Consider the following 13,107-nt stretch of genomic DNA (forward strand, 5'->3'; position numbering starts at 1 on the left):
CTCTTTCCGAGCCGGTCGTTTTGACATAAGGTAGGCCCAATTCCGAGGTCTGAGTCTAAAGATATGGTCTTCGGAAGTTCTGTTAACTTTGTGCACAATTTTACTTTGTGGACTTTGACTTTTCATCTTTTGACCAGGCTTTACAAAGGCTTTGTCTTCTTGAATCTTGGCCTTTAATCACCGAACTCCTTAGCAACCGACCTTTGCTCCTTTATCTCGCTAAAGTGGCACATTTCTGCACATAATATACTTTGAAGCCTGAAATGCATAAAAACACGTAATCAGTATTAACTCTTAATTATTACTCACATAATTGGTCTAAAAGTATGACTGCTAAGGGGTTAAAACTACAGTTTTGGGCTCTTATCAACCACCCCCAAACAGCATTTTGCTTGTCCTCAAGCAAAGATGAGAAATTAGAATAAGTGACCAAAAATGGAGTTCTAACTACTCTCGTTTCGCTGAGTGCGATTGCATTGACCATATGCAACAAGGCCTTAAACCACTAGGATTTCCTAGTGGACGAGTTATAGCCTCGTGAGAGTTTTCCAATGAAGGTACTCACAAACTTCATCTATACTACAACGACTAAGAAATAAAACTATTGTTTTCTCATTCATGTCTCAACTATCTATACATCTCACTAGCAAATACATAAGAATAATCCGTTAGAAACCCTAAGCTAATATATGCATAATAATCAATCATCTAAAATAAACATATAACAATGAGTAATACTATGAAATGTAATAGCAGTCCGTTTAAAAACTTCGAATAAAGCGTCCTTAAGTAGGTCCTCACATAAATGTCAAGACAAAACCACTCTGATTTTTCCACTCAAGTTTAAGCTACTCCGATGTCGCAAGTGGGCACACTTTTACCTTACAATCTCAATGACAACAAGGAAGTCGAGTCGATCAAACACATCTGCCACTTACTATCACACTAACCTATTCCTAATTGAGCTAGAGGTCTTTATTAGGTGTTCATTGGGGGATAGGAGATGGTTTAAGAAGGAAGGATATGGGTATTCAAAAAGGACAAGTCTGAGATAATAGAGTCTTCATATTATGTAACTAGAGAAACCTTGTTATTTACTTTTGCTTCTACACTTTGTTTCCATCCTTAGCCAGATTTTTCTTTTTCTTTTCTTTGGCTTTTGACTCCCTTTTATTCTATTTTTGGAGTTTTGATTTATTTCTATTTTTTTTTCTTTTTCTTTGGATGGAAACTTCTTTTCTTTATTTCCTGAAGCAACTAACTAATTTTTATTTACACAGGTTTTTCTCTTTTTCTTTCTTCCTCATTCTATTCTCAGACTTATTCTAAAATGGGTAGGTTGATTTATTTTTTTTTTTTTTTTTTTTTATTTTTTTTTTTATTTTGTTTTTGTTTTGTAACAGGGTAAAGGAATTGTGGTTTATGGAAGGCTAAAAGAAGGCTCAGAGGGGCGACTAGCGGAAAATAATTCATAGGTTTGAATTTACGGCTATATCGATCCAAAAAGGGCCTAAATTCTCGCTTAGGATATGGCATAGTGATCAAAGCAAGTGGACGTGTGATTTCTCTATCCGGATTTTACTTCTCCCTTGTGTCATTTCTCAAATGTTTCGCTCATATAAGGCTTTAGGCTATATTCTCCGCAGGATTTGTAGAATAAGTACTCTAGCCTAGATTTCAGAAACTTCTTGCTAACAATCATAGATACTCATATAATAAATTTATAGATAGATGCAAAGATTATTACCTACATATTAACCTAAGTTTCTAACAATTATTACGATGCAAAAAGCTATGTGAGACTTCTAGATTGTTAAGAGCATAGAGAAAGAAACAATACCAATATTTCTAAAGTGTATAACATAAACTTATTTATTTATATTTTTGAAATTTTTAATTTTTAACTAGAAAACAAGTGCATATTATACATATCTATATCCTATCAGATGCCTTAATTACACGTGTTTCTATGCCCCCAAACAAGAAGCATGCTTTGTCCTCAAAGCATTTAAATAAAGAGGGTAGGAAAAATACCATTGAAGCGTGAAATTCAGAACATCTGCAAAACCAAGGTTAAAACATACAAATATAGTAATATAAAAACCGACGCTTGACTCTTTAAGAGTTCCACCCATTATGGGGTTAATGCAATTAAATTGCTTGGGACATAAGCGGACACTAACTTAACTAAAACTTACCCGCACCCCAAAGATCTACTCGTCATCCTCCTCTTCTATATGAGGTTCTTTTCGCATCCCGCCATGCCATAACAACTTGCCACGCCTTCCCGCGTGTATCATCAACTAGTGCTAACCTCTCTAGTGTTATTTGGTCCGATGGGGTGTAAGGGGCAACCAAATGTGGTTGCACCGCCATCCCGCCAAGTCATGGCTCGAATGATCTTACCACCGCGATTGGTGGGTCTCATGGTTTCGACCCTTTCCCGATCAACTGCGTAATCGTGGTAGAATATGGGTAGGCAAGCGCATAATGCGGCAAACCAAGACAGGCATAAGAAGGTACTTATGCCTCAAGGTATGGCCTCGCCGAGTAGCAACTAAAACTTCGGGGAATGTCATACCGACGACGCGTCCCTCGCCTAAAGCAAGGAAAACGTCACCAACGATATTATTGGCGATAGTAAACCGCCGTTCCTAGAATGTTCATCATGATGAACAACATGGTTAATGCCTACATTCAGCGATAGGCTACTTTCGAGGCGATGTTATATTGGTCTTTGTCCATGATAATGAAACACCCCTCCCCCATAATACTCATGGAAATAGGCATATTCATATAGGTATGAGTTATCATCATATATCCCCACGTGTGCATAGGGTCGTAATGGCAACCCCGAAACCAAAGCTATCAATTGCTTCTTGAATTTCATAGTCGTGCCATCAATAGCAAGGGAAATTTTTGTTCCCCTTCTTGGGTACAATAAAAAGTAATATTATTATAGAAGAATTCAGTTAGCTTAGGTGAAAAAGAGTCGTCATCACTCACCGAAGATGCCGCTTATCCTAATCGCACGATCCGGGCCATGAACGATGCTCCATAGGTATCGGTTCCCATCAAGTCTTCAAATGACTGCTTCAGAATCACTATAGGAGGTGTCATCTCAAAACTACTCTGTAGAACAGGTGCGAAAACCTGGAAGAAACCTCAGAAAAATTTGAATTTCCTGTGCTTACGGGAGGAAGGCTGGCGCTTCAGATAGAGCGAAGTCGCTCTCGTGTTTTTGAATTACAATGTTTGGCTGGTCGCGCTCTGCTTGGCGCTGGCGTCTGAGATTTTTCGATTCTACAGTGTTTTTAGGGCGAGTCAGCTCTACTTGAAGCGGGTCGCTCTGAACAAAATTCGACAAAAGTGTAGAGTGAAACTTCTCTCAGAGACGGCCAGCGCTTCGTAAGTGCAGAAACAGAGTTTACAAGAAAACAAGCTGAAAAAGCTTGGAGTGAAAGGTGAGAGATGATTGTGGGGTGTATTGTGGGTTGTGAGTGTAGAATGATGGAAGTTTAAATAGGTTCTGGGTTTCCAAAACGAATCGGCAAGTTACCAAATTGTTCTAAGGCAATTTCCGGAAATAGAAATCTGCCAAACCCGAAAACGGAAACTAACCATAGTTTTGATTTCCTAACAACCCTGGTATCTTTTAAACTTGGTTTAGAATAGGTGCTTCTAAACTCTCCTACATATCATGGTACCACTACAAAAAATCATAGATATGCCGATATCGGCCTAATTTTCAACTTTGACTCCAAGACAACCTTACGAAAAATGATCAAAATAAATTATATTAAAATAATATGAAATCCAAGCAATCTAAAACAAACAACTTAATATTTAAATCTAACTACTGAAATAAAATTCCACTAACAAAACAATAAAAACAATGAAATAACAGACACAACCGATGGTGAACACCTAGGCGCAGGAAGAAGATGGTCCCCGAGATGGAGACGGTTCTGTGGTGAAGAATGGCTTGAGCCATCCGCCTCGGGCGACGACGCTCATGCCTCTCGGACTTCGGTGAGACGGACTCATCCACGAAGTGGCATCGTCGTAGCATCTCTATCCCGAACAAGCGCATGTGCTTCCATCTCGTCTTGAGTATCATCTTTTGGGCTTGGTGATTACGGTGGATAATCTCCAAGTTAGACAAGATATCTTCCTCGACCCCTTTCGAGCATTTCAACTCTCGTCTGAAAGTTTGTTTGCTTATTTCAATTACAATTTGTCTATGTCGGATATCTTCACGATATCGATAACCGCATCGCAAACCAGTTTGCAAAGATTATCATTCGCTCTAAATTAGAAGTTTGACTATCGAAATTATCCTCAACCAACCATGTCATATCTTAGCCTTCATTATTCGACTCAATTTTATTCTCTGCGGACAACGGCCAAGTCTCTTGGATGCATTCCTTATAAATACTTGCATTAGAATGCAATTTGATCTTAATAGGAGCAGATTTAGCGACAAAATCTAAATGAGAGCATAATCTTAGTGATCAATACGGGAAGAGGCCATGCTCTTTCCCACCCTCTAATCACATTCAAAATTAAATCGAGGATGCAGAAATTACACTCATTCGCTTGCAAAATCCAGAGAACATGCGGACATCAAGTCCTATGTCGCTGACTTTGTCTTTCCCCGTTCCCTACCAATCCACCGAGCTACCCGATTGATTGGTTCTCGTGGTCGTCCGGCGAACGCTAATGAATGAGATATCGTATTGTATTCACCCTCTATGACCGTATCTTTCATCAAAATAGGAACTGCAGATATCGATTCCCGAATGGTCGATATCTAGGTTGGTTCTGGCGTGATTCCTAATAGCTCAGCCAACAACCGCCTCGTTACTTCCTCCTCGCTCCTCCTTTATCCTAATGAAAGTCCTATTTCCCTCCAATTCTCGTTTCTTATAAAACTGTTCTACCAAATCATAGTGATAGAAAATCCCGGTCGAATACCACAAATCTTCCAATCCCTCTTAATCATATTGGCGCCAGAAAATGGTGCGAAAATGGTCGGCCCTCAAACGCGTGCTCGAACATTCTTCGTCGTAGCGCCATTGGAGTTTGAACTGATTTGGGGTTTGTAGATGGAGGTGGATGCAAGTTTGATGAAAAACAAGGAGAAACAATGGTGGTGGCGGTGGTGGTTACGGTGGCAGGTTTGAAAACTTGAATTGGTGGGTGGTTTCTTGGTGGAAACGGTTGGAGATTGTGTTGGTGTTTCACAAAGGGCGTGGGATGTCTTTCTATTTTGATGTATTCTATTTTTATTTTTATTCTATTTTTATTTTTTATTTTGGTTGCTAGGGTTTGAATTTAAATTTGTGACAAGCGGTTGGAGAAGATGAACTCGCGATTTGGATTTTGGAAAGGGAGCGCTGGCCAGTAGGTGCTGAAGTTGGGCCTGCCCAAGATTTTTCGACTTTTTCGATTTTTAATAACTTCAAACTAAATTTCCCGCTTCGTTATCGGTCCGATTTTCTCGAATGAGATATGGAAATGATCAGGAGAGAATTTCCAATCCATTGATCCATAAACTACTCTATTCCGACCGTGGGTGACATATAAGATAGTGGAAAACGCCTCGAAGTGCGTGCATGACGTAAGTTATGCGAACGAATGAACACTAAATTAGATGACATCAACCCCAATGAACTATACTAATGGACCTAAGCAACACAAATAGAAAGTTCGAAAGCAATCGGATGGAAAGACTGAGTTCCCACCCCAAACAAATTTTTAAACACAAAATTTCTTTTAACATGGGTCGTTTAAAGTCAGATTTCCAAGACTTGTTGGATTGCTAGTTCTATGGGTTTAGATATATATCTATATCTAAAAATGAAAACAATTATTATTATTATTATTATTATTATTATATATGGGGAGGGATGGAGCCACAAATACTATAGCCACATTATAGCAAATCTATCCCAAAATCTTCGCCCTGCTTTTAATCCAACGATCCCCGACAAAAGTCTAATCTCCAGCCACTTAGAAATAAAAGGAGGGTATTTTCGGAATAAAAATTTAACTCAAGATAAAACCCATTTTCTCTCCAAAATTTGGTACGATCTTTTTCTTAAAAACCTCCTTCTTCTTCAATGAAACGCCGGCTCCTCTCTCTCCAAAATTAGGCGCCTCACATAGGTAACTTTCCAACTCCTACTTTGGATGAGAAGGAGAATGAAGACACACATGATGACGAAGAAGATTGAAATTGTTTGAGCTTGTGTTTCTCTTTTCCAGAGTGTTAATTATGGGATCTTTTGTGACTGTTAGTGTTATGGGATCTTTTGTAGTTCACTTGTTTGTTTAAAGTAGTGAAGTTGTTTGAAGCTTGAATTTTTGCGTTTTGTCACTAGTTTCTCTTTTGTGACTGTTGAAGCTTGTGTTTCTAGAATTTGTATGTTGGAAAGTAATTGTGTGTTGACTGGTCCATGTTATGGGATATTTTGTAGCTCACAAACATGTTTAAGGCAATGAAATTTTCAATTCTCTTCTGTTCACTATCTTATGGTTGCACTAATTTATATCACTCCGAATAGTCATTGTTACTTCTTGCCTATATTAATTTAGAGACAAATTAGTGCAGATTGTGTTACTCCATCAAATCTTTACTCTTTTTGTTGTTCAAGATTCATTTGGCAGAAAAAGAAGTGCGATGCGCTTTAACGTACCGTAAAACACTTTTTGGGAGTCGGCCAAAATGTTTAGCTCGTTTACATTATTACAATTTTAAAATTTTACAGTTAGATTAGATTAAAGAGAGTTATTTGGCCCAAAATGAGAGTGTACAGAGTACAGACTACATAGAGTTGCTTCGAAAAACAGATAACTTTTCATTAGATTTCAACAATACAATACAATATAGAGCACTTTTACATACTACAGAGAGTTGGCTCAAAAAAAAAAGAGGGCAGATAATTCTCATTGAAATGTGAGAAGCTAGCTACAATTCCAAATTCACTTTTTTGCTTTTGCCAAAGATGGAAGAGGTTGAATGCTTTGTTCATTTCTAAAGAAGTCACCGGGATCAACTTTTTGTCTTCCACAGTTACCAATCTATCAAAATTATTGTTGAAATACTCACTACGCCATGTAATTGTAAAGTTTTCTGATCCAACTTGCATGCCCTTTTCTCTGCCTCTTCCCTTATTCTTTCCTTTTCTACGTGGAAAAACAATTGCTGATCCTTCAATCTCATTCATCCTTCCATCTACAAGAATATACATAACACTTATAAAATCCAACCAAACGCGTTAATCTATAAAATGTTCCATGGTCTCATGGAAGCTTAAAGTGTGAATGGTCTCCTCGTGTGTAAGCATTATAACCTCCCAATGACCAGGATTTGAGGTAGGAATGCCCTCAAAGGTAACCTCCTTTACAATTTATATAGATTGTTGTTTTTGTAACAGGATGCCATTTCTTACCATTAAAGGGGAATTTAATGAGCACTTTGGAATATGAATACAAGGCCACTAGGCATGTAATACTTAAAAAATTGATGATCTTTACAAAGCTCTTTTACAACATTGATAATGCTATTTTTAAACAAACAGGCGTATTATTAGCTGTTTTTCGTCATTTCGCGTTGTTGTTTTCAATTGCCGGCAAGTCACCTTTGCTACTACTGCGATTAGTGCTATTATTCACGAGACGTTTTAGTCAAGGTCCTTTACTAGAAGCTACTTCTTCGATGTTTTGGCTATCAACAAGGACCTGTTTAAGCGAAAGTATCATGTCCTCGATGGTTTTACTCTCACACGGAGTTGCTAGAGATCAAGAAGCATAATTTTCATTCTCACAAGGTCGCTTCCTTGTGTGTTCTTTTGTGATCTTTCAAAAGTTGGTGCTTCTACAGAATGGTAGAATATATTGGAAAATTTGATGCAAACAGCTACCAATAAGATGGAATAACAGAAGTAGAATCAATAACTAACCAAAGCCTCAATGAAAATTTTGACCTCCTCCTAGGCTTCAAATGAAGCTTTGAGGCTTTGGGGCTATACTTTTCCAAAGAAGGATCACCTGCATATATGAAATCAAAAGAGTGTTTAATACATGGAAGTAATTTCATGCCCTTTTGAGTTGATACTTGTATCATTGAATTCCTTTTAAAGTTGTTTACAAAGTATAATGTGCAAAGATACCCGGAGATAAATAAAAGCGAACATAGCAATAGCAAGGAAAAGATTTAGAGTTACATCATATCCCTATATAACCAAGTTCAATAGCAACCGCCAATATAGATATAACTAGCTCAAGTAGCAGTGATCATACAAATTGTACACAATACAACTCCTGCATTTCTATAAACATGCCTTGTTAAATTTGAAAAAAATTGAGTTGGCATAAATGCCAACACGCATACATTTTTCATATGAAACAAATATAAAACACATATAACCAACTAGTATAACAATAAATATTTTAGTATCCGGAGAGCATTGTGAGGAAAGCAGTTGCAAGACTAGTTTTTCTGAACCTTGTTTCCTTGTGTTGTCTTGCTTTTTTAGGTAATATATGCCTCGGTCGAGCGGTTTGACAAAATTTATGCCTAAATAACTGAAAAGTTTGAAGATGAACAATATCTACGATGGGTCCTATGAAAATTGGAACATTACAATCAAAATCCTATATGCTGAAAAACTGACAATAGGTCTCTAGATAGTGTTTTCACAAATCCAACTTCCAAAATCCAACGTTGGTTTGAAAGCAAACAGCGATCGATATTAAAACCAACTAAACAAATGTAGGCAAACAAAGGCAACAATTACAAAAACCAACCAAACTCATCTCCGCTTGCAAATAATTGTAACAAATCCTATCGATTTAATCAACCCAACAAACTTGAAATAAATTAATTTTTTGTGCGGCTTCATATCGATTTAACAGAGACATAGAAATTAAGAGATAGAGAGGTGGGAGCTTGACAGTTACCTACATGAGGCGTTTGATTTTGGAGAGAGAGGAGTCGACGTTTCAGTGAAGAAGGGTTTTTGAGAAATAGATCGAACCAAATTTTAGAGAGAAGAAGGTCGAATTGATTTGGGAGAGAAAATGGGTTTTGGGCTTTGGTAAATTTTGCTTTCCGAAAATACCCTCCTTTTATTTCTAAGCTTAAAACTAGAGATTACACTTTTCATCATGACCATTAGATTAAAATAGATTGAGAGTTAGATCGCCGCTATAATGTGGCTACAAGACTGTGGCTATATCCTTCCCCATTATATATATATATATATATATATATATATATATATATATATATATATATATATATATATATATATATATATATTTTTTTTTTTTTTTTTTTTTTTTTTTTCAATAATAAGCAAAAACATTAAGCAAAGAAAGACATAATTCACACCATAGAGAAACATGACTCAAAAAATCGGTGAAAACATGCAAGAGTGGAAAACGGAAATATGTGAACCGTGGACTTAGGATCCGTACTTACAGCCACACACTCCATAGGGAGGGCCCGGTTACCTTAATGGTGCACTTACCATTAAATGGAAGTGAAAGGAAGTACACCAATGACAAGGGTCATTCCTCATATATGTGGTCTTGTAAAAGGACTTCCTCTATATCGTGGGGACGTGGTTCGTGAAAATGTTTTAACCGTTGACCGCTAACTTGAAAGGTACCGTTGTCCTTGGGACTTACCAAGGTAATTGCCCCGTAAGGGGGTGACTTCAAGAACTGTAGTGGACCGCACTAACGTTTTTAGTTTCCGGGAAAATATGTAGACGGAGTTGTAAAGCAAAACCTTTTGTCCGACCACAAACTCTTTGCGCAAGATATGCTTATCATGAACACGCTTCATGTTAGCTTTATAATCCTTCACAGATCGTAAGAATCGCTTTCACGGATTTCTTCAAGCTCATTTAATTGTAACTTGGCGCTTGACACCCGCCTCAATCAATATTGTAGTTAAGGCTTTTATAGCCCACGTAGAGCACGGTGCTCTAATTCAACGGGCAAATGACATGGTTTCCCAAATACAAGTCTAAAGGGAGACATACCCATAGGAGTTTTGAAAGCAGTTCTATATGCCCATAAGGCATCCGATAGATGCTTCACCGCCTTTCCTATCGTGGTTTCATCGTTGTTTCTAAAATCTTTTTGATTTCCTATTAGAAACTTCTACTTGTCCGCTAGTTTGTGGATGATAAGGAGTTGCTACTTTGTGTGTAACTCCATACTTTTTCACTAGGGATGCAACAACTCTGTTTCAAAAATGTGTTCCACCATCACTAATGATGGCTTTAGGAATGCCAAACCGACAGAAAATATATTCTTTAATAAAAAATACCACGGTCTTATGGTCATTGCTACGGCAAGCTAGGGCCTCTATCCATTTAGACACGTAATCCACGGCAACTAGAATATAAATATAACCGTGGGAAACAGGGAAAGGGCCCATGAAATCAATACCCCAAACATAAAAAATTTCTACTATCAAGATTGGATTTAATGGCATCATATTACGCTTCGTGATTCGCCCAAGTTGTTGGCAACGAATACACGTCTTGCAATGCACTTGGGCATCCTTAAAAGGGTAGGCCAATAAAATCCACATTGAAGAACTTTAGCGGCTGTTTTCATTCCGCTAAAGTGGCCACCACACTCTTTGTCATGGCGTAACGATAGAACTTCATTATATTCCCACCGGGAATGCAACGACGTAATAATCTGATCCGCACAATACTTAAAAAGGTAGGGCTCATCCCAAGAGTATAACTTGACTCGCCAAGAACTTCTTACTTTCATTTCTTGTCCAATTATAAGGCATAACATCAGCCGCTAAATAGTTTACTTATGTCCGCATACCATGGTGATGAAAAAATAGCATACGATGCTCATCGTGAAAAAGAATCCGGTATGGACTCGTAATCACTACTATCGCCATTTGTAAGTCTAGATAAGTGGTCGGCAACTACGCTGACCCTCTTTGTCCTTTTTATTTCTAATGTGAACTCTTGCGGGGAGAAGAATCCATCGGATTAATCTCTCGCTAGCATCCTTCTTTGCAAGAAGGTACCTATGGTTGCATGGTCCGTGTAAACTAAAGTTTTAGAACCAACCAAATAAGGACAAAATTTATCTAAAGTATAAATGACAGCTAAGAATTCTTTTTCAGTAGTTGTATAATTCCGCTGAGCTGCCGCTTAATGTTTTACTAGCATAATAAATAACAGTGGACTTATTATCTAGTTTCGCCCCAAGACGTTAAAGACTAACCGTGATAGTCACTAGCATCACACATGAGTTCGAAAGGTTTAGACCAATCGTGAGGCTGTATAATAGGTGCAAGGGTTAGGGCGCTTTTAAGGTTTCAAAAAGCCCGCTTTTACGCTTAAAATTAAAATCAAAGATTGCATCCTTCAAAAGCAGGTTAGTTAAAGGCCTAGCTATTTTTTGAAAAATCTTTAATGAAACGCCTATAAAACCCCCTCGCATGGCCTAGAAAGGTTCTAATCTCACCTGACAGTCCGTGGTTTAGGTAGGGTCGCTATCTTATCTAGTTTGGCTTTATCTACTTCGATGCCATCACTAGATACAATATGACCTAGTACTATGCCCTTTTTGACCATGAAATGACACTTTTCCCAATTTAAAACGAGGCTCTTTTCTTCACACCGCGTCAAGACCTTAGACAAAGTTAGACAAACATTCTCAAAAGGAGTCTCCATAGATAGAAAAATCATCCATGAACACTTCCATAAAGCGCTCTACCATGTCACTAAATATATGAAGCATACATCGCTGGAAGGTACCAGGGGCATTACAAAGGCCAAAAGGCATTCGTTTATAGGCATATGTTCCGGGGACATGTGAAGGTTGTCTTTTCTTGGTCATCAATATCAATAATAATCTGAAAATAGCCGAGTAGCCATCCGTAAAACAATAAAAGGCATGACCAAATTAGACGCTCTAGCATCCGATCTATAAATGGTAAGGAAAGTGATCCTTTCGTGTCATAGCATTTAAACGCCCCAGAATCAATACAGATTCTCCATTTCATAAGACCATGAGTGACAACATAGTCACCCTTCCCGCTACGCACTATGGTAACTCCCGATTTCTTAGGAACTACATGAATGGGACTTACCCATTCACTATCGGAGATTGGGTATATAATACCCGCGATCGAAAGTAATCGCAAGACTTCTTCCCTAACCACCTCTTTCATGGCGTGGTTCAAACGACGCTTAAGGTTCATGAAAGTCTTCGCTATCCTCCAAATGGATAATGATGAGTGCAAACATTGGGGTCAATTCCTTAATATCGGGGCTAGGGACCAACCAATCGCAGACCGATGTTCCCTAATCACCCTTTATTAAACATGTCTCTTCATCCTTAGTTAACAGAGAAGATATAATTATCGGGTGACTACCATCCGGATCAAGTTGAATATATTTTAACTCCGGGGAAGAGGTTTAAGACCGTGTGGACGGAATGTCCATTGATGTTTCATAAGTGTCCTTATTCAGCGTAATGAAGACTTGCTTAGGTAGCAAGTCTTCGTGAATCGCGATATGGAGCAAACGACGGTCTACAATTGGTGTGGACTCCAGATGGTGTTGACTTCCTCTAAGTAGAGTCATTTACAAAATCGAAGGTCCAAAAGAAAGGAATTTGTACATATTGTTTTCGTGAAATGTGTTGTTAAAATAATCTTGAGCTAAACTCTCGATCATGCTAACCTCCCCATCTACGCATCTAATCCGTAACTATTTCATCATTTTAAAAACATTTACCTCGGCGCATGATGGCCAAAAGATAAGGACATCTTTCCATCGCGACAATTTATAAAGCGCATTGGCGCTTGCCAAGAAGGGGCGCCCTAAAATGATCGGTACAGAGTCATTAGCTTACTTCAGATCGAGGATAACAAAATCAGCCAGGATAGTAGAAATCCTCAACCTTAACAAGCACGTTTTCCACTACACCTTTAGGATACTTAATTGACCTCGTCCGCTAATTGCAACGCTATTTTGTAGGTTGCATTTCCTGTAGACCTATTTGTTTATACAAGTAATACGGGAGTAACTTAACACTCGCCCGTGT

This window comes from Coptis chinensis, chromosome 9 (assembly GCF_015680905.1).
Source record: "Coptis chinensis isolate HL-2020 chromosome 9, ASM1568090v1, whole genome shotgun sequence".
Taxonomy (NCBI): Eukaryota; Viridiplantae; Streptophyta; class Magnoliopsida; order Ranunculales; family Ranunculaceae; genus Coptis; species Coptis chinensis.